General features: G+C 42.4%; 2 pseudogenes; both read left to right on the plus strand.

Moving 5' to 3' along the window:
- Positions 1-22,608, plus strand: part of LOC123926650 — a 49,890-nt pseudogene extending 27,282 nt beyond the window's left edge.
- Positions 2,023-2,155, plus strand: LOC123927315 (annotated as a pseudogene).
- Positions 22,609-23,337: the final 729 nt, after the last annotated feature.

Consider the following 23,337-nt stretch of genomic DNA (forward strand, 5'->3'; position numbering starts at 1 on the left):
AATAAGTTTCTAGTAAGCCAATTCCGCTATAGACATTTTGAGTGTTTTATTCTCCCAGGAAAAGGAACGAACCAAACCGCCGATGTCTGGTGGACAACACATTCAACTTTCAAATGTGCTGTAGAGTGAAGCCAGACAGAACCTGTTTATCAGAGCTACGGAATAGTGATTGTTGTGTTTGGGGTACCACTAGAATTGACTAAATTCTAGTCAATTTCAGAATGCTTCAAAGTTGAGGGGAATCTCTATTCCTAAAAAATTTACAAAATAACTAAACAATCTATTTTAAGCAGAGAACAAAAACATGGGGCATTTTCTACTCAGCAATTTGGTTTAAAACACTACAAAGAAATATCTAGCAAAGCCTGGGGGAAATAAAAGAAGCATGACCTCTGTACCTTGTATATTTTGACCTAATAGCCACTTTTTATGGTTCTCTTTTACAAGATGGGAAAGTTATAGAAGTTTGCAATATATCTCTGAATTCTATGTTTAACTAAGATTCATTTCTTTCACACTATGTTATTGACCATCTGCTATGGGACAGACACAGTACTAGTCAACTAGGGTAGACACTGGTTCCTCTGTGTGGCATTACTCACAATCCAGAGTTGACCACCTTCTCACTGAAATCCTATCTTTTCTTGATTTCTGGTTGTCTTCAGCATGTAGTTGCCAACTGAAGCCGTGGGTATGGCTGCAAAAGTAAACAAGAAGAAAACAGGAGGAGAGAGAAGAAGGAGATGAGGGAAAGAAGGAAGGGGAAGGAGAGAGGAAGGAGAAGGAGGGAAGAGGACAGGAGTAGAGAAGAGGAAGAGAGAGAGGGAGGAGAAGGGGAGAGGGGGAGAGGGCATTGATCCTAAGTGAAGCATTCTGTCACAGAGCATTAAAACTGGAGAGAAAATCAGTGACTTCAAATTCATCTACCTCCCATTAAAGATAAGAGAAAGTGAACCCCAGTTACTTGTAAGTGCATGGAGAGAGGGGTATTCCGATCAACTAATGTTGAGACATTTGGAGGACAATTTACAAACACGTAGGCTTGGACACCACAATTCCCTTCTGAAATATATATTCTAGATGGGAAGTCTGATTGAAGACTTATTTTTTGTGATAGTCAAAAATGGAAATAACCTACACGCCCATCTGTAGTGATCGAGGTGCATAAATCATGATGTACTCACATAATGGGGCATCATGAAGCTACTAAAATGAGTAACATAAATCAATACATCTCAACATTACCAAAATCAGAGAATAACTACATAGCATTATGTCACAATATGCAACAGCTACACACAAAATATAGTTGTTATATTATTCTCTGAACTTCCAAAATTACTCGGAAAAATAAGTTCATAATATTCCCCCCAAAGAAAGGAAAAAGTCAAAAGGAAACAAACAACACCCCCAGGCTAAACTCTGTCCCCCTTGTGGGCAGGCACCCATGGCTTCTCATGTCTGAAAGTCATTTTGAGCTTGTAATACAGCCTCCTCCTTCCTGAGTAAATCCACAAATCAGACCAACTCAGTCATAAGGCTCATGGTTTAGTATTCAGAGTGTTGATATTAAAAATATTGAGAATTTGGACATTTTAAGAAATGTCATAGGGTGAAGATGCATCTTTTTAAAAGATTTTATTTATATATATATTTGATTGAGAGGGAGCCAGCCCACGTGAGCAGTGGGGAGGAGCAAAGGGAGAAAGAAAAGCAGACTCCACCCTGAGCGTGGAGATTACAACCTAAGCTGAAATCAAGAGTCCGCTTAACCGACTGAGCCACCCAGGTGCCCCAGGCTGAAAATGCATTGTCAAATGACTTTAAAAAACATATATATGACTTTCCTCTCTTGATCTGGACTGTGGGAGGATTTCACAGGGCTTTAATAGTTTCTACTCAAAAGGGAAAAGGTACCAACATTTTAAATCCCAAGACTGTCACCCCCCACTCTTCCCCCCACCCCCCACCACCACTCCTCATCTTCCTGATCTTTTTATTCGATTTGAGTTGTAAACTGACAGCTTTGCGCAGTGGCAGTATCGTAGCCAATGAGGTTTATCCGAGGCGCGATTATTACTAATTGAGTTGTAAACTGACTCCAGCAGGTCCAGCTTGGACTCCGAGTACCACTGCAGGAAACAGCCATCAGGCTCATCAGCTGATGCCCATTAAGGTCTGAGACATTTTCCTCCGGCGCTATATTGTATTAACTTTTTTTGTTTGTTTCCTTTAAATGACAGGGTGACCTGTTTTCAGTTGGGAAGTTATAACCTGTGGCCGAGCAATACTTTTCATCAAAAATAACAGAAAAGCCAAGGGTTCCTCAAAGACTCCAGAGCACTGAGAAAACAAATACAAAATACAGCTATTATCGTGAGAGATGCAAAAAGCTTTGAAAAGAGATAAACTTTTTGCATTAAGATGTGATTCTTCTCACACATTGATCTGTAGATATTTATGTAACTGTGCCCTGCTGCTGTATTATGAAATATATTTGGAGTTGGATGCACAGGCATTAATTTGATGAATTAGCATATTATCTGGTTAACTTCATGTTATATTCTATCTTCTAGGCCACTGGTGTGAAGACACTTATCAAACTCATTTCTCAGCAAATAGGTTCATATAAAGAAAGGTCTCTGCCCCGAGGTCTATTTGGACCCCCCCCCCAAATATATTTATATGTCCCAGGAGTAAGTAAATACATGACAGATTAACAGAAGACCTAAGTGTTGTTCTTGTCTGGCACCAGAAGCTAGCAGTCTGTATTGTACGATAACGGGAAAATTAGCACAAATTTGTTTTGAGTATAAGCAAACTAAACAAGAGGACAAGCAATACAGCTTTTAATTGCCATTGCTTACATAAATTATAAAGCTTGGTGGGGAAATTGTTGAAACGAATGATTTGTGCAGCCTCATGATTCGAAATAAAGCTGGGGGGAAATATCAGAGATTTCCCAACAATAAACTTTTCACAAGGACAAGGGCATCCGTGAGCAGAGTCTGGTGTATCTCAGAATCCCATTTCAGGAGGTCAGTAGTCACGTATTAATTATGGACGATCCAGGCTTTGCTTAAATGTCTCTCTGTCTGCAAGCATCCCTTTACTCCCACAGAGCAATCTCATTTCATTTCAGATAATTCTGAGAGACAGAGAAAGAAGGGGGAATTCCTCAGCTGGCGTTCAAATCTGCCCTGCTGCAATTTTTTACCCGGGGGTCCTCAGCTTCCTTCTGACACCAGGCGGAATCTGGCTGACCGCCTTCTCTACGGGGCCACACTGCAGACATCACAGCTCTGCGGGCATGCCTCCTCAAGGTCTTTGCTGAACCAGGTTCAATAACCCGCCCCCCCTTTCAGCGTTTCCAGCTTCTTTCTCAAATCACATGGTTTTGCACAGCCAAAGTCTTTTTATCATTATTTCAAAGATAAAGCTTAAAGAAAAGCTCCAATATGAAACTGAAAACTCAAAGTGCTCTCTCTCTTCCTTTCTCTCTCTAGCTCTCTCTCACGCGCGTTCTCTCTCTCTCCTTCGCTACCTCTCTTCGCCCACTTCCTCGCTCTCCCTCTCTTGCTCTCCCACTCTCTCTCTTACTTTCTCTCTCTCCAGTGATTCTGCTTTTTCCCTATCCTCCCCAATAAGAAGTCCATCTTATTTATGCAAATTGATTTTTCTGTCTTAAGGTTGTTTTTTTCTCCTTAAATCCTTCTTTCCAGCTGCTCTGGGTCAGGGGCAAAGTCAGAGCCTTCCAACAAGCCTGTTGGCATTCCAGAGCCGAGAGCCATCTGTTTGGCTTCAGGCTATTCACCACGGACCTGGCAAGTAACATGTTTCTGACCAGTGGCTGATAATTTGATAGCTCATCATTAGCCAATAAATATGCTAATCATCACCCCTGAAGTGGACTAAAACAGTAATTTGACTGCAAAACATCTAGGGCATGTCTAGGAGATACAGGATGAATGTGATTCAGGCTTAAATTCATAAAACTGTCATTTGGTTATTTATCCCATTTCATGGTCATGCACAGGAGATAAATGGTTCTCCCTGTTATCTGATAAATAAGCAGATACTGACTTTCCTCGGCATGTTATCATTTTACCCCTTTCCCATCTAGTTTTGTCCCGATGAATTTTTGTCTCTGATCGCTCAAATAGATTACCTAGAAATCCAAGGCAGAATAATGAGAGAGAAGTGTGGATCAAGGAACCACTTACTCATTCTCCTAACATTTAACCATCCAAATCATTCAATAAATGGTTTCTATTTGTGACGTGACTTAAAATTAGATTCCAGAATCTATTAAGCTTCCTCAATTGGATAAATGACCTCAATTGAGTAATCATAATGATGACACCTAATATTTGAAATAGTATGATAATATTTAAACCGCTTAGCTCCCTATTCATAATTTCATTTTATCTTTTAATAATAATAAAGAAAATCCATCTAAAATACCATTGAGGTATTTATTTCTGATCCCACCAATATTTTTCCGTTTATTTAAAGACTGGTATTAGTAATTGATTAACAGAGAATGAGGACCTGATGCTAAGTATACCTCCGCCTTGACTGTGTATATCATCATCTAAGTGAACAATACCCTTTGGATTTGGGCAGTGTACAACCTGTGAGGCGGTACATGGCAGTGAAGAGAAGAAGAGTAGACCTACCAGAAATAAGTATTTGACAACAGTCACATTTACTGATTTATTTTTATGTGTGGACCCACTGAAAAAGAAGTCAACTACATTCTGAATGGAAATGACAGCTAATAATTATTGAGCACACATTGTGTGCTAAGTATTAGATACACAATATCTCACCCAATCCTTAAAACAATTCTCTGACTTAGTATTATTTCCGTATTGCAGAGAAAAGCAAAGTTCAAGGTGGCAAGCACCCTCCTCAAAGTCACTCAGCTGTGGGAAGCAGCACTGTGACTCAATATGCAGGTCGGTCAGAAGCTGTGTTCTGCTTTGGGACCTGAGGAGTTAAGATGACAAGTCTATGGAGAAGAGAGAACACAACGAGTATTTCCAAAAACAGAATCGAGAGATGAAGATAGAATTTCCCAAACATTTAACACAAACCAAGTCTTGAATTCCCAAAGTGCTTCACAAATGGTCTTTAGTAAAGAGACAGATTCTGTCCCATCCCTGATTCATCACAAAACAACCCTTATTTGTAAAATATAATAAAAATAAACTATTAGGTAACAATAAAAAAAAAACACAGTGAGGGGTAGGGGTACAGGGGAGACAAATGGAAAGGAAAGAGATTTTCAAAGAACTTTGGGCTACAATTCTGGGAAGGAACTATGTGAAGTTGCAAACATTCGATATACATTGGTTACGGCAGTAACACAAGTCCCAGCATCGCTCTTTGAGAAAACCCAAAAGCTGCCTCATGGGAGTTTATGTTAGTCATTCCCCCAAAACTTGCCTCCCTCCAGAGCTACACTCTACCCTCTACTTCTAAAGAACCAAATTCTAGCTATTAGAAGTTCGTTGGTAGGGTACAGTCTAGTGGTTACCAGACACTCATTTATAAACCAGAGGCTATTAGAGAGAGATACGGGAGAGCCCCTCCGAGTACAATGATGCAGCGGAAACATTTTTTAAATGGCTTTATGGAATGGAGATCTTCAAAGCAACATAAACATAAATGAAGAATAGAATGGCTAAATGGGAACTGCATTTAATAAAATTTAACTAATTAATGTCGTTTCCCTCCTTCTCAGACTTTGGAAAATCCCCAGCTCAGGAAAATGCTTGCATATAATCTCTTTCACAATGGCTTTCTGTCCCGCCTCCAACTTCCCTGCAAAACTGTCATCAAATCAATATGGTAAGTTGAAGATTTTTGAAGATGGGAATTTTGTGCTTCTTCATTATTTCCTGAATTTATTTTTTTTTTTTTTTTTGAAAGGTCGGAGCAGGAAGAATATTCCTCTCACAAATCAAAGGCCAGTTTAGGATGATAGAAAGATGAGCTTCGGCTATCATGAAAAGAAAAAAACAGCACTGGGTTGGTTGGTTAATTAGTTAGTTAGTCGGGCCCTGGCAACACTGAACAGAGAACTATCTAAGGAAAAGTGTGGTCGATGGGATATTTCCAGGGGAAACCAGATGCTTTAGAAGTCCCAGCAAGCCCATCGTGATGGAGTTCACACAAGGAGCTGTTGAGCTGAAGGAACTTTCTGTTGCTCTATGCACAGACCTTCCAAACTCATAAGCCAAAGGGTGAGCACACCCTGCCTTCTACCCACTGTGTCTATTGCATACGGTGAGCCTTTCTGTGCATTTGGAAATGACTCCCTTCACATTCACAACCCATGTTCTCGCTCTACACCTGAGGCACAATGACATAGGAGGGAACCTCCCGATGAGGCCACTGTTCTATTGATACATGTTCTCCTTCTTGTTTCACTCCATGTACAGGGAGAAAAGTGACCCTCGCTTTCCATATGAAACCATGGTTGCTTTAGAAATCTGGGGTAAAGGAGGTGGGGGACATTCCTAAATTCAAGCACCAAACCAACTCCCAGCCAATCTGAGAGGCAAAATGCCCACTCAGTCTGCAAGCCAGAGGAGGGCATCCTGCTGACTTCTGAGCAAAATTAATTGCAAGAAGCTGGCGGGTCTCCAAACAACTGTGGTTCCTTCCTTCATTATCACAAATCTCTCCTGTCACTTCTTAATCAACACTTCCTTCATAATTCTATGGACTACATTTTGCTTGAATTTAGAGAGGACTTGGTGCAAATACCATTTTTGTTCACAGTTATTTTGCATAAGGATTTAAGTCCGAGCTCACAGTTGGGCAAGATTTGGAATTTAGACACAAAAACCCCTGGGGGTGCTTGGGAAACAAACCAGACTCCTGCCTCCACTGGGTAGACTATCTGTCAAGGTCATGAAGACACGCCTTGCAAATACTGGCCCATAAAATGAAATCAGCAAGCTCACACTCTCTTTTTGCGTTTGCTTTTTTTTTTTTTTTTTTTTTTTTGCCAGTGGTGCAAAAATAAAAGAGACCAATAAAGAGCAGTTGGCCACAGAGGGGAAATACCTTTAATATTTATTGGGAAGGGTTTGACTAGCTTATTTCCCGGCATGCTATGGGACTATGACACAAGATGTAACTTGTTTTTTCCCCGGACCTTGCCTTCATCTTCCAATCTTTTCGTTGTCTGCAAAACCAAATAATTCAAACCAAGTAGTGAAGGAGTGTTAGGATAAGGGATAGTACGCCCACTGATACCCAATATCAAACAGTTAGCCAAAGGAGACAGGAAAGGGGAATTTTAAGGGCTTTGCTCTAATAATACTGCAGGAAAACCATAGGTCATTCCTATAGTAGCTAAGAGAACTGGGGATTAAGGAAGGCATGAAGAAGTCCTTTCGATCAACAAGATGACTAATTCAAGGTAATTTTAATTTTTCTTTTTTCCCTGGAAAATTATCATGACCAGGGGTTGCCTAGAGAAATCACACATTCTGAAAGCCAACCTTCAGATAAAACTGTCAATGGCCCAAATCTATTTCCTTAAATATTTTTCTGGGATAAATATTCCATAATCTTTCTGGGATAAATATTCCATAATCTTTCTTGGGAAGAATGAAATCAGAGTAGGTTTGATCTCAAGAAGGGCTCAGCAGTCACCCTCTGTTTATATAAAAAGGCAGTCGATTCAACGGGTATAATTGAACACATACATAGGTTATGTTGGTGAAATCGTATCGGGACATTCCCAGGACACCTGAACCTTCTTAATATATTTGGCCAGAGTCACCTCTGTGGCTCAAAATTCTCCGATGGCTCTTTCTCTTTACACTAAGAATAAAATCTAAGTCCTTTTCCAAGGTCTGTCAGACTCAATGATCTGGTCTCTGCTTTTGTCCGTCTCCCCCCCAACCCCACATATGATTCCCCTGAAATTGGTGACTGCTCCAGATGTATGGGATTGCTCTCAGCTCCTTCAGCTTGCCCGCACGTCTGCCTCGGGGAATCGTGCTTTTGCTATTTCCACTGTCTGGACAGCAAGGTCCTGGCATGCCTGGTCTGCAGGTCCCAGCCCACTATCAATACCTCAGGAAAGTCACCCAAGTTGACCATATCCAAAGAGCCTCTCTGCCCAGCCATCCTTCCTACAGGTATCTATTCTCTTACACCACTTCTCTGGGTCTGCAAGTCTTGCTCATTTGTTTCTTAACTTATTTCCTCACCCATTCCCATCAGGAGCCTTTTTTGGTCCTGTTCCCTTCAATATCTCAAGCACACAGTAGATGAGAACTCAATAACTATAGGTTGAAATAACAACAACAACAAAAATTACTCTATAAAAAACGAAGGTCATGTGGTAGAAAAGACTGGATTCTGCTTAATACTTGCATGTCTGCCTTCCACGTTAAGTATTCAGGATCAAGTGTAAAGTTCTTTAACAGACCAAGAGCTCTTTGAGGCTGGTGAGTCTGCTTTACACGTCCCTCTTTCCCCCTGCAGTACCCATTGCTCAGGAAAGTCTGCCAAATGTATATAGGAAAGAAGGAAGGAAGGCAGGGAGGGAGGGGGCAAGAAAGGAGGGAAAGAGTGAGGGAGGGAGGAAAGGGGGAAGAGGGAAGAGGAGGAGAATTTGTCATCAGATGGACAATGACTTTTCGGACAGTAACACATGGAGGCGGGCAACCATGAACGTGCTGCTGGGGCTTGTAGCAATAAGGAGTCTGCTCTCAGGATTAACTCAGAGCAGAGAAGTGCTGTCAAGTGTCTGAGGGAGTGTGGAAAGTGGTATTGGATAATTCTCCACTGGGCAGCTCCTGAACCATGGGAAGCCAAAGCAAAGCAAGTGAGAGACATGCTTTCCCAAGGGCCCCTGAGGAAAGATCTTTTAAATCAGGGAACCAGATGGTCTGCCTTATTAAAGGGTACCTCTCAAAGACAAATCCTTGTTCTGTTTTTCCCTTTAATACTCACCTTGGTGAAAGGTGAACTTCTACTTTGGAATCAATCTCTCTCAGGTCCCCGGTTCTCAGCTTCAACCTCTGTTCAAAAGCAGGACATTCAACCTCTGCTGTCTTCTTGGTGTTTATGAGAAGGGAGCTGAGTGTGTCCCCAGAAGCCCAAGGATGCCATTTTTGCCCATAAGGGGAAAAAGGCATCTCAGAGCCAGGGTACTAATCCCATTTCCATTGAAAGCTTAGCTGTGGTAGAAAGCACCTGAATGGCTGCCTTTACCATCTAGGCATCTGCTGGGTTCCTACAACATAACTCCTCCCAGGATGCTTCCTGTAACATGGCCCCAGAATGGCTCCCCATTGCTCATTCAGCAGAGGCAGCATGATGTTGTAAGCGGAGGGAAGTACTCTGAACTTGGCCACAAAGTGGCTATGGGATCTTGGACAACTCAATCTCCTTGGGTCTGTTTTTCTTCATCTAAACCAAATGACCTTATATGTCTAGGGGGGAAAAAAATTAAAGGCATGTCTTAAAATTATAATTAAAAATTATATAATTATAATTAAATACATCTGGGGGCACATGGGTGGCTCCATCAGTTAAGCCTCTGACTCTCGGTTTTGACTCAGGTCATGATCTTGGGGTCCTGAGATCGAGCCCTGGGTTGGCTCCTCACTGAGCATGGAGACTGCATAGGATTCTCTCCCTCTGCCCTGCCTCCCAAACCCCACCCCCACCCCGCCACGCATTTTTTCTCATAAATGAATAAATAACCAGCTACTTTTGACTTCTAAGGAGTTTCTGAATGATTTCAGTAACAATCTTTGCTTACTTCTTGTTTGGTTTGTGTTGTTTCGATCTAATTCAGTGACTCTCAAGTGCTGTCCCTCAACTGGCCACATAGGCATCATCTGGAAAACTCACCAGAAATAAAAGTTCTCAGACCCACCCCAGAATCAGGAATTCTGGGAATGTGATCTGGAATTCTGTTCTTTAACAAGCCCTATAGGTGATCCTGATGTGTGCTCATATTTGAGAACTACTGGCCTAAAGGCCTACCTTTATGAGTTCCAGGTTCATCTGAAATGAAATTCAAATTTCCAACTTCCCTTGAAAACTCAGAAAATCTAGAAACACTGAGTTCATATTCCTATGACAAAACAGCTGCTGAGAAGTGTAGACAGGGCAGGCAATCCCCTAGCTGTCACTGTTCATTGTCAAACCCTCCACACTTATTCTACTGTCTGACTCCTAAAGTCACTAGAATTTCATCCTCTGCCTTACCTAGAACTCCTCTCAATGTTCTGCCAATATATTACCTTGCCCACACCACCCTGACTCATTCTATAATCATGTCCTCTGCCACATCTCTAGTCACAGTCTATCTACACAAGTGGAATTCCATTCCTTCCCTACCTACCCCTTTGCTCTCCACTCTGAATTTCTCTGATCATTCAGGAGCTAACCTGTACCCATCATATTCAGAAAAACTCTGGATTACTTTGATCAATGTTGATCTCTCCCTTTTCTGATGAGTATAACTTTCATTTTAATTAAGCATCCCAGCAAGAGAAACAAAAGCAAAAATGAACTATTGGGACCTCATCAAGGTAAAAAGCTTTTGCACAGTAAAGGAAACAGTCAACAAAACTAAAAAGCAACCTACAGAATGGGAGAATGTATTTGCAAATGTCTTATCAAAATAAAGGTCCAGTGTCCAAAATCTCTAAGAAACTTATCAAACTCAACACCAAAAACAAAACAAAACAAAACAAAAACAAAAAAATCCGGCCAAGAGATGGTCAGAAGACATGAACAGATATTTTTCCAAAGAAAACATACAAATGGTCAACAGACACAAGAAAAAATGGTCAACATCACTTGGCATCAGGGAAATCCAAATCAAAAGCACAATGAGATCTCACCTCACACTGGTCAGAATGGCTAAAATTAACAAGGATGTGGAGAAAGGGGAACCCTCCTACACTGTTGGTGGGAATGTAAGCTGGTGCAACCACTCTAGAAAACAGTTAAGGAGGTTCTTCAAAAAGTTTAAAATAGAGCTACCCTATGACCCAGCAATTGCACTACTGGGTATTTATCTAAATGATACAAACATAGTGATTCAAAGGCACACATGCACCCCAATGTTTATGGCAGCAATGTCCACAATTGCCAAAATATGGAAAGAACACAGATGTCCATTGATAGATAAATGGATAAAGAGGGTGTGTGGGATATATATATATATATATATATATATATATATATATATCCATGCAACATCATTGCATATGGCAAGATTTCATTCTTTTTGATCAAAAAGAATGAAATCTTGCCATATGCAATGATGTTGCTGGAACTAGAGAGTATTATACTAAGCAAAATAAGTCAGAGAAAGAAAAATAGCATATGAGTTCACTCACATGTGGAATTTAAGAAACTAAATAGATGAACATAGGGGAAGGGAAGGAAAAATAAGATAAGATGAAAATAGGGAGGCAAACCAAAAGAGACTCTGAAATCTAGGAAACAGAGTGAGGGTTACTGGAGGGGAGGAGGAGGGGAAGAGTAACCAGGTAATGGGCATTAAGGAGGGCACTTGATGGAAAGAGCACTGAGTGTTATATGCAACTGATGAATCACCAAATTCTACCCCTGGAACTAATAGTACACTATATGTTAACTACATGGAGTTTAAATAAAGAATAAAAAAGAATTCCAGGGGCACCTGGGTGGCTCAGTGGTTTAAGCCTCTGCCTTCGGCTCAGGTCATGATCTCAGGGTCCTGGGATCGAGCCCTGCATCAGGCTCTCTGCTCAGTGGGGAGCCTGTTTCTCCCTCTCTCTCTCTGCCTGCCTCTCTGCCTACTTGTGACCTCTCTCTCTGTCAAATAAATAAATAAAATATTTTAAAAAAAAAAGAATTCCAGGTTACATATGTGATGATATATCTGTTGATGTATTTCTCTTCCTTGGAGGTAAAGATGGGGAATGGAAAAGTGCCAGAAAGGGGTCTCTAAACTCCCCAACAGGCCAATGTCCGCTATGCTTAATTGTCTCCTAGGACATACAGGGATTGAAGAAGTGTAAAATACAAACCCTGACTTAGACTAAAGTTTTTCAACGTCAAGACCATTGACTCTTAAGACCAGATCATTCTTCACTGTGGGCACCAGCATCGTGAGACGCTCAGCAGCATCCTTGATCTCCACTCACAAGATGCCAGTAGTAATGCCCCCAGCTGGACAACCAAAAATGTCCTCATACATTGCCAAATGTTTCCTGGGGCATCAAACCACTTCAGGTTGAGAATCACTACCATAAAGTTCAAAATCTCATTGAAAATATCAAAATGACCAAAAAAAAAAAAGTTATAAGATCATGGTGGTAAATATTTGGTGTGTTTGGGCATCATATCCACTCCATCTTCCTTCAGAAAAAAACTCTTGGTTTGGTTTTGTTTGGTTTTGTTTTCACTTTACAAGTGTGGGTTTATTATGCAGGATACAGCTCAAGAACAGACAAACGGAAACTATACCTAGGGCAAGGTATGGGGGAAGGTGTGCAAAGCTTACATGCCCTCTCGGGGCACACTACCCTCCCAGCACCTTGATGTGTTCACCAACCCAGAAATTACCTAAACCCAGTCTTTTACAGTTTTTAATGACAATTTTATTATGTGAGCACAACTGATTAGATCATGGGCCATTGGCGATTGATCTTGAATTCCTCTAAAGGAGATTCTCATTTTTCTTTTGGACACTGTCTGTTTGAACTGTTGATCAGTGTCTCCAGAACCTTCCCACTTCCAGCTAAAGGAAAGACTCATCACTTAAATCTAGCCAATGGGGCACACTTTCCCTGGAATTTTTCTCATCGGTGACAAAAAAGACTCAGGTTCACTGGAGTTCATTCACTGCAGAAGGGGCAGCTGTTTCTGCTCTTCTGGACACCTTCTGGAACTTTCTAAACTCCTCTCCTTTATAAATCTATTTCCTCAACCCTTTGAGCATTCAACAACCCTTCAAATAAATTCCCTGTTGGGTTACATTAGTTGAAATAGGTTTCTGTTGCTTGCCACCAGAGAATCGTCTCTGATAGAATTAGTCATGGTAGATTAAAAGGTTAAGGGGAAAAAAAGCAAACAGGAAAGAACTAGCAAAAGCCAAAATTGAGTATAGAATATATAAATACATTTTATGAATGCATGTAGAGTGTGATCTCCACTAATATATCTGATCATATAAATGTATGTGTATCTGGACACCAAGTATGCATGTGAAAAAAGTCTACTCAAATATGTAAAAACAGGGTGGGAGGTTGGGGGAACCAGGTGGTGGGTAATAGGGAGGGCACGAATTGCATGGCGCACCGGGTGTTGTGCAAAAACAATGAATACTGTTACGCTGAAAAAAATAAATTAATTAAAAAATATGTAAAAACAGTTGTAGTCATGTCTTTACAGATGAAATTTTTGAATTTTTCTTTTTTGGTATTTTTCTGTATATTAATTTAAATATTCTCTCATGTTTTATATAACACATATATTCATTTCTTTTTTTTTAAGATTTTATTTGTTTATTTGACAGAGACAGAGCAAGCACAAGCAGGGGGAGCAGCTGAGGGAAGGGAGAAGCAGGATCCCCACAGAGCAGGGAACCCGATGTGGAACTCAATCCCAGGACCATGACTTGACCCCAAGGCAGTCACTCAACCAACTGAGCCACCTAGGTGCCCAGTCCTATGTGTTTTTAAAAGAAACATCTGAAATGCCCATGCTTTTTGCATATGATACTATGCTATTTTACATTTTACTTGTCAAACATTTAGTAATCTACTGAGAGTGAACCTCTTTTGAATGAAAAAATTATCTTTTCTACTTATCTGAAATCAAAATGAATAGCACTAATGGGGTTGAACAATGCATATAATTTCAAAACACGGTTCTGAGGTCCGATAGTTGTATTAATTAGTAAACTGTTTTTAGTGATTATTAAGTGTTTGCTACTATAACTTGGAATAGTTGATACATCCTCATTAGTTAAGTGAAATTGGAAAAAGCCATGATAACAAAAGCAAATGGAAAAGGACCACTTTGGGAGACAGAAATATAATTAACAAACTCCTTTATCTAAACTTTCATGAAAGACAAACAATCAAATGTTGGGATATAAAAGGCATAGCTTTTAATTAAAGGGTAACTTCCTTTCAAGAATGGTATTGCCTTGGGCAAACATTTGTCAACATATGTCCCAAACCATCACTCCTTCCCTGTGTGACTAGTTGGCATTTTAGCTTATTTTCAAACCACTCCAAATAATAAATTAATTTATGAATGCAACAATGACAGCAAGTTCAGCCGAGAACTGTAGTATAATATTCTGTCACTAAAACAAATCCATCACTTTAGAGAATTAAACATTTAAATATTCAGTGTTTAAGACAAATTCTTTATTTCCAGACTCACCCTCTTCACAGCTTTCCTTGAATGCCAAGGACAAACACTGTCTAATGCTTTTAATTATTTACTTTCAAGAACTGGAGAAGAAATGCCCCACTCTTCTATTTTTAAAAGCATTGTCTAAACCTGCAAATCAAGTCGAAGATGGAAAAATTAACCTTCAAAGTACCCTGCCATCTAAACATAAGGCCAGGCTGCAGAGGGAGAGGGCAATGGGGTCCCTACATTTACTCCAACCCATCCAGAAAAAAAATTTTAAATTTAAATTAAAAACCCCTTCCACCAGGTGGTGGGTAATAGGGAGGGCGCGTGTTGCATGGAGCACTGGGTGTTGTGCAAAACAATGAATACTGTTATGCTGAAAAAAATAAATAAATTTATATATATATATATATATAAAACCCTTCCATTTCTTCCATCAGCACAAACATTTTAACTCTGCCCCGTCCTGCCTTTGCTCTGTGTTGGTGATGTTCCACTTGGGCTCCCAGCTGATTCCAGTACCTCCCTGCATTGGCTTTGCCAGCAAGTCCCCCCACTGGTAGGCATTAACGCTCTGCTTGGGTGCAGCCGGCTCCGTGTCAGCCTTGTATTATCTTCCCTCCTCGAACGGCGCTGTGCTGCCATCCAACTGCATAACCATAGAACACGGCAGCACAGCCCTACAATCTGGTGGGAGGCAGGAAGCACAGGGACCACTTAAGAGGATGTCGCATTAGACAGACTAGATGCAAACACCAACTGTGTCCCTTATTAGCTGAGTGTGACCTTAGTGGAATTACCTATTTTCTCTGCCTTGATTCCCTCCTCAGTAAAATAAAAGGGGGGGGGGAATAATGATCCTGTTTTTATGGGAGTATTGTAAGGATTAATCAAAAGGAGCTAGTGCATTCGTGAAATGCTTAGCAAGGTGCCCAGTACACAGTAAATGCTCAGCCAACAGCAGCCTTCATTATTTCTCATTTGCATATTTAGGTCAAGGTTCATGCCTAGACAGACATTTCCTACATCATAGGACGTAAAGGCTACCAAAGACGCCTATCTCAAAAATTCTGTAATCTAGCTCAACACCCCACATTCCCATCATTCAAATCCCCTGAGATTTTTCTTCTCTTTTTTCCTTTTATTTATTTATTTTTTTTTCTCAAGTAGGCTCCACGGCCAGCATGGCATCCAACACGGGGCTTGAACTCACGACCCTGAGATCAAGACCTGAGCTGAGATCAAAGAGTCGATGCTTCCTGGACTGAACCACCCAGGTGCCCCTCCCTGGAGATTTTTCTAATGACAGAAGAATCCAGTATAAATGCAAACATGTTAACTGGGGAAAATGACACATTACATTGCTTCTATTCATTAACAACAATCCGTTAATCGAATTAGCTATCCCAGTCAACTAGCAGATTCCTGTCCCAGGACAGCAAACATATGCTGCACATTTACTACCGTAAGAGACTGTGCTAAGAGTGGAAAGGGGGAGCAGAGCTAAGCACCAGAGAAGCCCAGGCATCGAGCGGATCACGAATGACTGGCAATGGCAGGTGTACACGGAGGTGCACGTCAAAATATAAGGAATGCTTTGGGTGTGGATTTGTCACACACACATGCTTCTATAGGAAGGGAGTTGTTACAAACTGAAGGCTTGCCTCCCCCCAAATCCATGTGTCGGAATCCTAAGCCCCAAAGTGATAGTACTGCCAAGTGGGGTTTGGGAAGGTGGTAAGGTTACGAGGATGGAGGCTTGCTGTGAGGACACGGCGGGATGAGTGCGTGGCTGTGAACCACCAAGCGGGCTCTCATCAGACACAAAATCTGCCAGCACCTCACTCTTGGACGTCCTAGCCCCCAGAACTGCGAGCAATCAACGTTCGTTGTTCAAGCCTCCCAAATCTATGGTATTTTTATTATAGCAGCCTGAGCAGATTAACATAGGGGTATAAATCCCTTTCAAGAAACCAGAGTTGAGCTATAACGTGAACCACCCACCCATCCATCCATTCATCCAACATGCTGGTTAGATACAAAGCATATGACACACTGAGTTAATAAAAAGGCTGGGGGCACCTGGGTGGCTCAGTGAGTTAAAGCCTCTGCCTTCGGCTCAGGTCATGATCCCAGGGTCCTGGGATCAAGCCCCGCATCGGGCTCTCTGCTTGGTGGGGAGCCTGCTTCCCTTCCTCTCTCTCTGCCTGCCTCTCTGCCTACTTGTGATCTCTGCCTGTCAAATAAATAAATAAAATCTTTTTAAAAAAGGCTGAACAAGAGAAACATTACCACGTGAAACTCCCGGTCCAGGGCGGCCACAAACAAACACACAGACGGGTATAGAATTACAATTTGAGACAAGAGCTAGAAAGCAAAGGAAGAGAGCCCTATATTGTGTTTAAAGCAGTGCCTCATGGGGCACCTGGGTGGCCCAGTTGGTTGAGCATCCGGCTCTTGGTTTCAGCTCAGGTCGTGATCTCACAGATCACGGGATCAAGCCCTGCATCAGACTCCACGCTCCTCAGGGAGTTCGGCTTAAGGATTCTCTCCCTCAGCCCCACCCCATGCCCCTCATGCCTGTGCAAGAACTCTCTCTCATAAATAAATCCTAAAAAAAGAAAAGCAGTGCCTCACACCTTAAAGAGTCAGATTGTCAGCTATTGTTGTGATATGTCACCATGACTGTGATTACCCATGTGGGTTAACAGATAAGAATGACTCTGTGACATCAGGTGCAAGAAATACCACTGCCCAATGAGGTCATTTGCCCAATTAACTTACTCTGCTAGTAAGTGACAGAAATCCGTTCAAACACAGGCAGCCAGGCTCCAGAGCTACACTCTTAACTGTGTCATTGACCTTGTAATGCATGCACGGCCTTGTACTGCACAAGCTATTCTGTAACAGGATTTTTAAGTTTAATGACATATTAAAACATCCCCCCACTGCTACAGACAATATTCTACAGCATCATTTTAATATTTGCAGCATGATTTACTTCACTCTATGATAGCGCCTAGCGACCGGTTCCGGGCTTTTTAATATCACAAATAACACTGTGATGAGCGTCTCTTTCTCCTTTATTTTACCTGCAATGATGATGTTTTCTTTCTTTTCAAGATTTTGTTCTTAGAGAGGGCTTGCTGTGTAAGACGCATGCACATTGTCAGGATTTTACCATGTGTTTCCAGATTATTCTCCAGGAGAGTTGCATTCTCATTATATGTGCAATGCTCTCCTCAGTCTTTCTACCCATTTTCCCATCGGACCACAGACTGGGCTGGGCCGCAGCATGCCTGACGGCTCTCAGGGCCAGGCTGATCACGCCCCTGAATGTCGTCCAGGCGCTACTCTGCGGGCTTGTCCCTGGGAATTTTAGTGGGGGAGGGGCTTCTGTGTCGTTAGCCCTCTAGCAGAGAGAGAGGCATTAGGTGACAAGAAAGGAGGGAAAGGCAAAACCCAGGAGAAGGGACAGGCGGCCACACCACACACTCTGGTATAGAGATCCCGCTCCGAATCTGCTTTTGCAGACAGGCAGTCTGGTATAAAAACCATACGACAAGCCTTCAGCATTAGGAGCTTGGGCCAAATTCTGATCCGCTTTTTGTCTTTAGATAGGTTACTTTCTGAGCCTTGGTTTCCTTACTGTGAATTATTCACATATCAATAATATGGGTCATAAACTGGAAAGGATATATTTCACCGATATTAAAATGCATATTTTTTCACATTTTAATATCTCTGAAATGGGGGTATGTCATACAATCGATCATTTTAAAAAGTACATTGTTCCATAGTCTAACTGGCAGTGTTTTTTTTTCCCCCCAGAGCAGAAGCAATAAGCAGAATTCAAAAAATGATACTCCCCACCCTCTTCCCCTCACCCTGTGTCATCTCTGCTCCCTGAGAGTGGATGGAAGCAGGGAACACAAATGTCACTCCGGCGACTGAGTTCGGCTGCAGGGACAGAGGGGTCCAATGGGCCAGAGCTCCTCACAAGCAGGGCATTTGCTCTGGCTAGTGGGCAGCGGAGAAAGTCAAAGTGACTCAGAGCAGATCAGAGATTTAAAGAGACCGGAACCCCTGAGTAAAGATGGCTTCAAGAAATAGGGGGTTGCAGGAAGACAGCCAGGGCTGGTGTCAATCTAGGAGGACCCCAGTTCCTTCTTTTTGCTCTAGTATCCACCTTGCTGCCCTGTCACCAAGTATCTTTGGATTGAGGGAAAAGCTAAGGACAAGGGAAACGTTGTCATGAGTTCGCATTTTCCATTGGAAAGAAAGACACACACACACACACACACACACACACACACACACCGGGAATTTTGCCCTCTTATTGTTGACAGTTTTCTTGCCTGTTTCCCCTAGCTGCAAGGGAGTCTGGAAACGCACTTTTTTTTTTTTCCCCCTGGACACATTGCTACCCCAAACAAACTCATTCTATTAGTAGGAAAACCAGCATGGATATTGACTAGGAGGCCAGCAGCAGCTGTCTTCAACCCCTACTGAGCCCTGGGGACTGGGGGAGCAGGGGCCGTGTTCACCACTTAACTCTTGTTTTTAACCTGTTATCAATGTACATCTTAAAAATGGCTGACCCTACGGATGTGTTCTAGAACAACTGTGACTAAATCTTCCTGGATTTGAATATTTAAACAGCTTCAGCATTTTTTACCTCCACTTGCTTTACTGGGAATATATATATATAGATAGATTTTCTTTTTAATGACAAAAATAATGGTTTATCCTCCCTAGACTGATTTCTTTCCCTCTCCACCCAAACAAAGTACTCAGAAATAATCAAACACAAATAGCTCTTCAAACCTTCTAGTATCTCCCTTGAAAGCCCTCAGGCAACACTTCTAAGAAAGAAAGAAAGAAATGTTCTCCCCTGGGTCAGAGAGTCACCCAATAACGTGAAGGCTTTTGGAATTTCTGCGTAGTATCTGTAAGTTTTTCAAATGACACGAATGAATTCTGAAGAAGAGAAAGTTTATTGATTTTTTTTCTGTAATAAACAAAAAATGTGTTCCATCTGTCTGTAAGAGTTACTTTGAGCCATATTTTTTTTCTTCTTAGAAGGGCAGAATATGTCAAAAAACAAAAAACAGAAATTAGTGTCAGACTTTCCAAAGAACATGGCTTTTACTTAATTTTGTAAATCAAGGGAAATTACTGAGCACTTCCAAATTGAGGTTGGGTTTTTTTTTTCTCTCATTTATTTTTGGCGCCTGTTGGAAGATTGGCAAAAACAATGTCACCGGGGTTTTGTTTGTGTTTATGTTTAAATTGTGCGGGGGAGGATGTGTGGGTGAAGGAATCAGGTAGACTGGATGACTTGGGAGCTGGATTTGAAACTGGAGGCACTGCGGATAGGGTCAGGCTGCTTAAAATCCAAGGCGGGAGCCTCCAGACTTACAATAAAAGGGGAGGGGGAAACACCCACCATGTTAATTCCTGCAGATTCAATGAAAAGTCGGCCCTTGTATGTGTGTGTTATGTGTGTTATATAAATGTATCATGTCTTTATGAAATATGTAAGTATTAAATAATTTGGACTTCCAAGTACAAGGGCACCATGACCCCAAATCTATAGGGTCTCTCCATGATGCAATAAAAATGGTCAAAAGAATTTTTTAAAATGGGAACATGGTCCCCTATCAGCAGCCGTAGCAAACAGAAAGGATAGCATCCCTGTGCCAGAAACTTTTTCTACCATGGACTGCGCAGATCATATCAACTTGGGAGAAAGTGTGACTGAGTTTCAAAACTATAGGAGTTCTTGCATGTTGCTCGTTGGCGGAGGCAGTCCCCATGCAGCTCCTCGATCACACAGTCCACCCTAAGGAGCGACCACAGGCTGCCAGGTAAAACAGTCTGACCATGTCCCCTGCAGTATTCAAGACCTATGTATACAAAGCATGATTTATTATTTATCTGAATATCAATATCAGTATCCTAAATTTTTATTTGCTGAATCTGACAACGTGAAACCAGCAGAATACACTAAGTGGAGAGTAAAAGGTCACGAGCAGCCACGAGGCAAGTGCCACCAGATAAAAATATTCAGATCTGTGAAAAGATACTTCACATCATCAAAAGTGGGATCGATCTCAGATGCCCTAGAAGAAGGAGGGGAGGAATTCAGAGGACTTTTTCTTTAGAGGACGATTAATTCACTTTTCAAAAGATCTCATGGGGGGGGCACTCCATTCATTGAACAGGAAACACCCAGTACAGAGAAGATCAAAGCATCTGATCTAGTGTTGGGTTACCAAACAGATCAAATAAACGCTTGCTATATTCTAGTTAAAAACATGCAAACGAACAACTCAGTTAGACGCCAATATAAAAAACTGGAATGCATTGATCAGGGTTTTTGGTTGCAAGCAACAGAAATTGCCAGGCTGATTTAGGTGAGAGAAAAAAATCTATTACAGGCTACTGAGAAGCTCAGGAAATTTTTCGAAGGGCTCCTGGAATTAGGTTTAGAAAATAGCCAGAACCAGGGTGCTATGGACTGAGAGTGTGGGTCCCCCCAGATTCGTATGTTGGAACCTAATTCCCAAAGTGACGGTGTTAGGAGGTGGGCCTGGGGGAGGTGATTAGGTCATGAGGGCAGAGTCCTCAGGGATGGAATGAGTGCCCTTAAGGAGAGACCGCAGAGATCTCCCTCACCCCCTGCACCACGTAAGGACATGGCAAGAAACCGCCATCTATGAACCAGGGAGCGAGCTCTCAGCAGACATCAAATCTGCCAGCACCTGCCTCTGGGGCTTCGCAGCCTCCAAAACTGTGAGACGTCAGTGTTTGCCAGGGAAGCCCCCCCACCCCAGGCCCTGGTATTCTGTTACAACAGCACGTGCTAAGGCAAAAGGGGGAGGACATTAGTGAGAAGCACAGCAAAATCCTGCCATGCAGTGAGTCAGTCCCTGCGCCGAATGCCAAAAGTGGTGAAGGGCAAAACAAACTGGGGGTTGCTGCGGGGAGGTGGGATTGGGGGAGGGGGAGGGGGCTATGGACATTGGGGAGGGGAAGCGAACCATAAGAGACTATGGACTCTGAAAAACAACCTGAGGGTTTTGAAGGGTCAGGGGTGGGAGGTTGGGGCAACCTGAGGGTTTTGAAGGGTCAGGGGTGGGAGGTTGGGGGAACAGGTGGTGGGTAATGGAGAGGGCACGTTTTGCATGGAGCACTGGGTGTTGTGCAAAAAGAATGAATACTGTTACGCTGAAAAAATAAATAAAATGAGAAAAAAAGTGGTGAAGGGGGGGCAGAATATGGCACCCCAAATTATGCCACTTTGGCATAAAGATTATTTTGAGCTAAAGGCACTGAAAACATCCAGGAGGTACAAGAAGGGCACCCTTGATCCCACTTCTGAACGCAGCATGCAAAACCCCAATAGCCTCCCTCTACCAGGAGGAAAGTAACATTTTTTCAAAGATTTTTTACTTATTTATTTGAGAGAGAGAGTGAGACAGAGAAAGTATGGGCAGGGGAAGAGCAGAGAGAGAAGCAGACTCCCCGCCAAGTGGGGAGCCCATGCAGGGACTTGAGCCCAAGATTCTGAGATCACCACCCAAGCTGAAGGCAGGTGCTTAACTGACTGAGCCAACCAGGTGCCCAGAAAATAACATTCTTACCACCAGGGATGAGGAGTCAAGGCCAAGAAAAATCTAACCAAGAAAAAACTAACCCTTCTCTTCCTGGTTCTTTTTCCACCATTAACTGTCCTAGCCCACATCCCTTTGTCTTGTCAGGTTTTCGTAATTTACTACTCTGTCCAATTCAATGCGTAAGTGTTCAATTAACTGCTTCTTTGGGTCTTCATTTCTTTATGAGGAAATAAGGACTCCTTATGTGTCCTTATGACATGGAAAAGTTCTATTAAGTAAATATGCTTGCTTTTCTCCTGTGATCTTGTCCTGTGAACTTCATTCTCCAGTGTGGCCGCAGACCCCAAGGCAGCGGCAGATGGCACTGAGCATGACCGTCCCCTCCAGAGTGTCCCTCATGTTCCCTGGAAATGCCATGCTGCTCCAGCTGGTGGGGACGCTGGTGCTGTTGCCACATGCCCTAGTGTCCCTGCGCCTTCCGTGTGCAGCCTCAATGCAAAGAGAAGGAAAGGCTCCGACCGATGAGGCTGACCTCACGGTGTCATACGGAATCATGGCTCGGCTACCCCGCTGAGTGCCTGCGTGGAGGAGCCAAAATCTGGCTTGTTTTCAAAATCAAGAAGAGCATTCTGATTGCGAGCAATTAAATCTTTGGGAAAAAATGGAATATTACTCAGCCATCAGAAAGGGTGAATATTTACCATGTGCATCAGTGTGGATGGAAGCAGAGGGGATAATGCTGAGTGAAATAAGACAATTAGAAAAAGACCATTATCATATGGTTTTACTCGGACGTGGAATATAGGAAACAGTGCAGAGGGTCATAGGGGAAGGGAGGGAAAAGTGGACGGGAAGTCATGAGAGAGGGAGGGAACCCATAAGAGGCTCTTATTCCAGGAAACAAACGGAGGGTGGCTGGCGAGGAGGTGGGTGGGGAATGGGGTAAGGGGGGATGGGCCTTCGGGAGGGCATGTGGTGTGCTGAGCACTGGGTGTTACATGCAACTGATGAATTGTTGAGCACTGCATCTGAGCCTCATGCTGTGTTGGCTAACTGTTGGCTAATTGAATTTTTAAAAAAGACAATGTCCACCTAGGAATAAAAATCCATGAAAACATCAGCAAAATGTTTCTATGTGGCCAGCTCTGCGGCGAAATGTTTTCTTTTATAAACTTTTCTATATTTTCTGGGGTGCTTGGGTGGCTCAGTCGGTTAAGCATCCAACTCCTGATTTTGGGTTAGGTCATGAGATCGGGCCCCATGTCGGGCTCAGCCCTGGATGTGTAGCCTGCTTAAGATTCTT

Source organism: Meles meles, chromosome 16, assembly GCF_922984935.1.
Source record: "Meles meles chromosome 16, mMelMel3.1 paternal haplotype, whole genome shotgun sequence".
Classification (NCBI taxonomy): Eukaryota; Metazoa; Chordata; class Mammalia; order Carnivora; family Mustelidae; genus Meles; species Meles meles.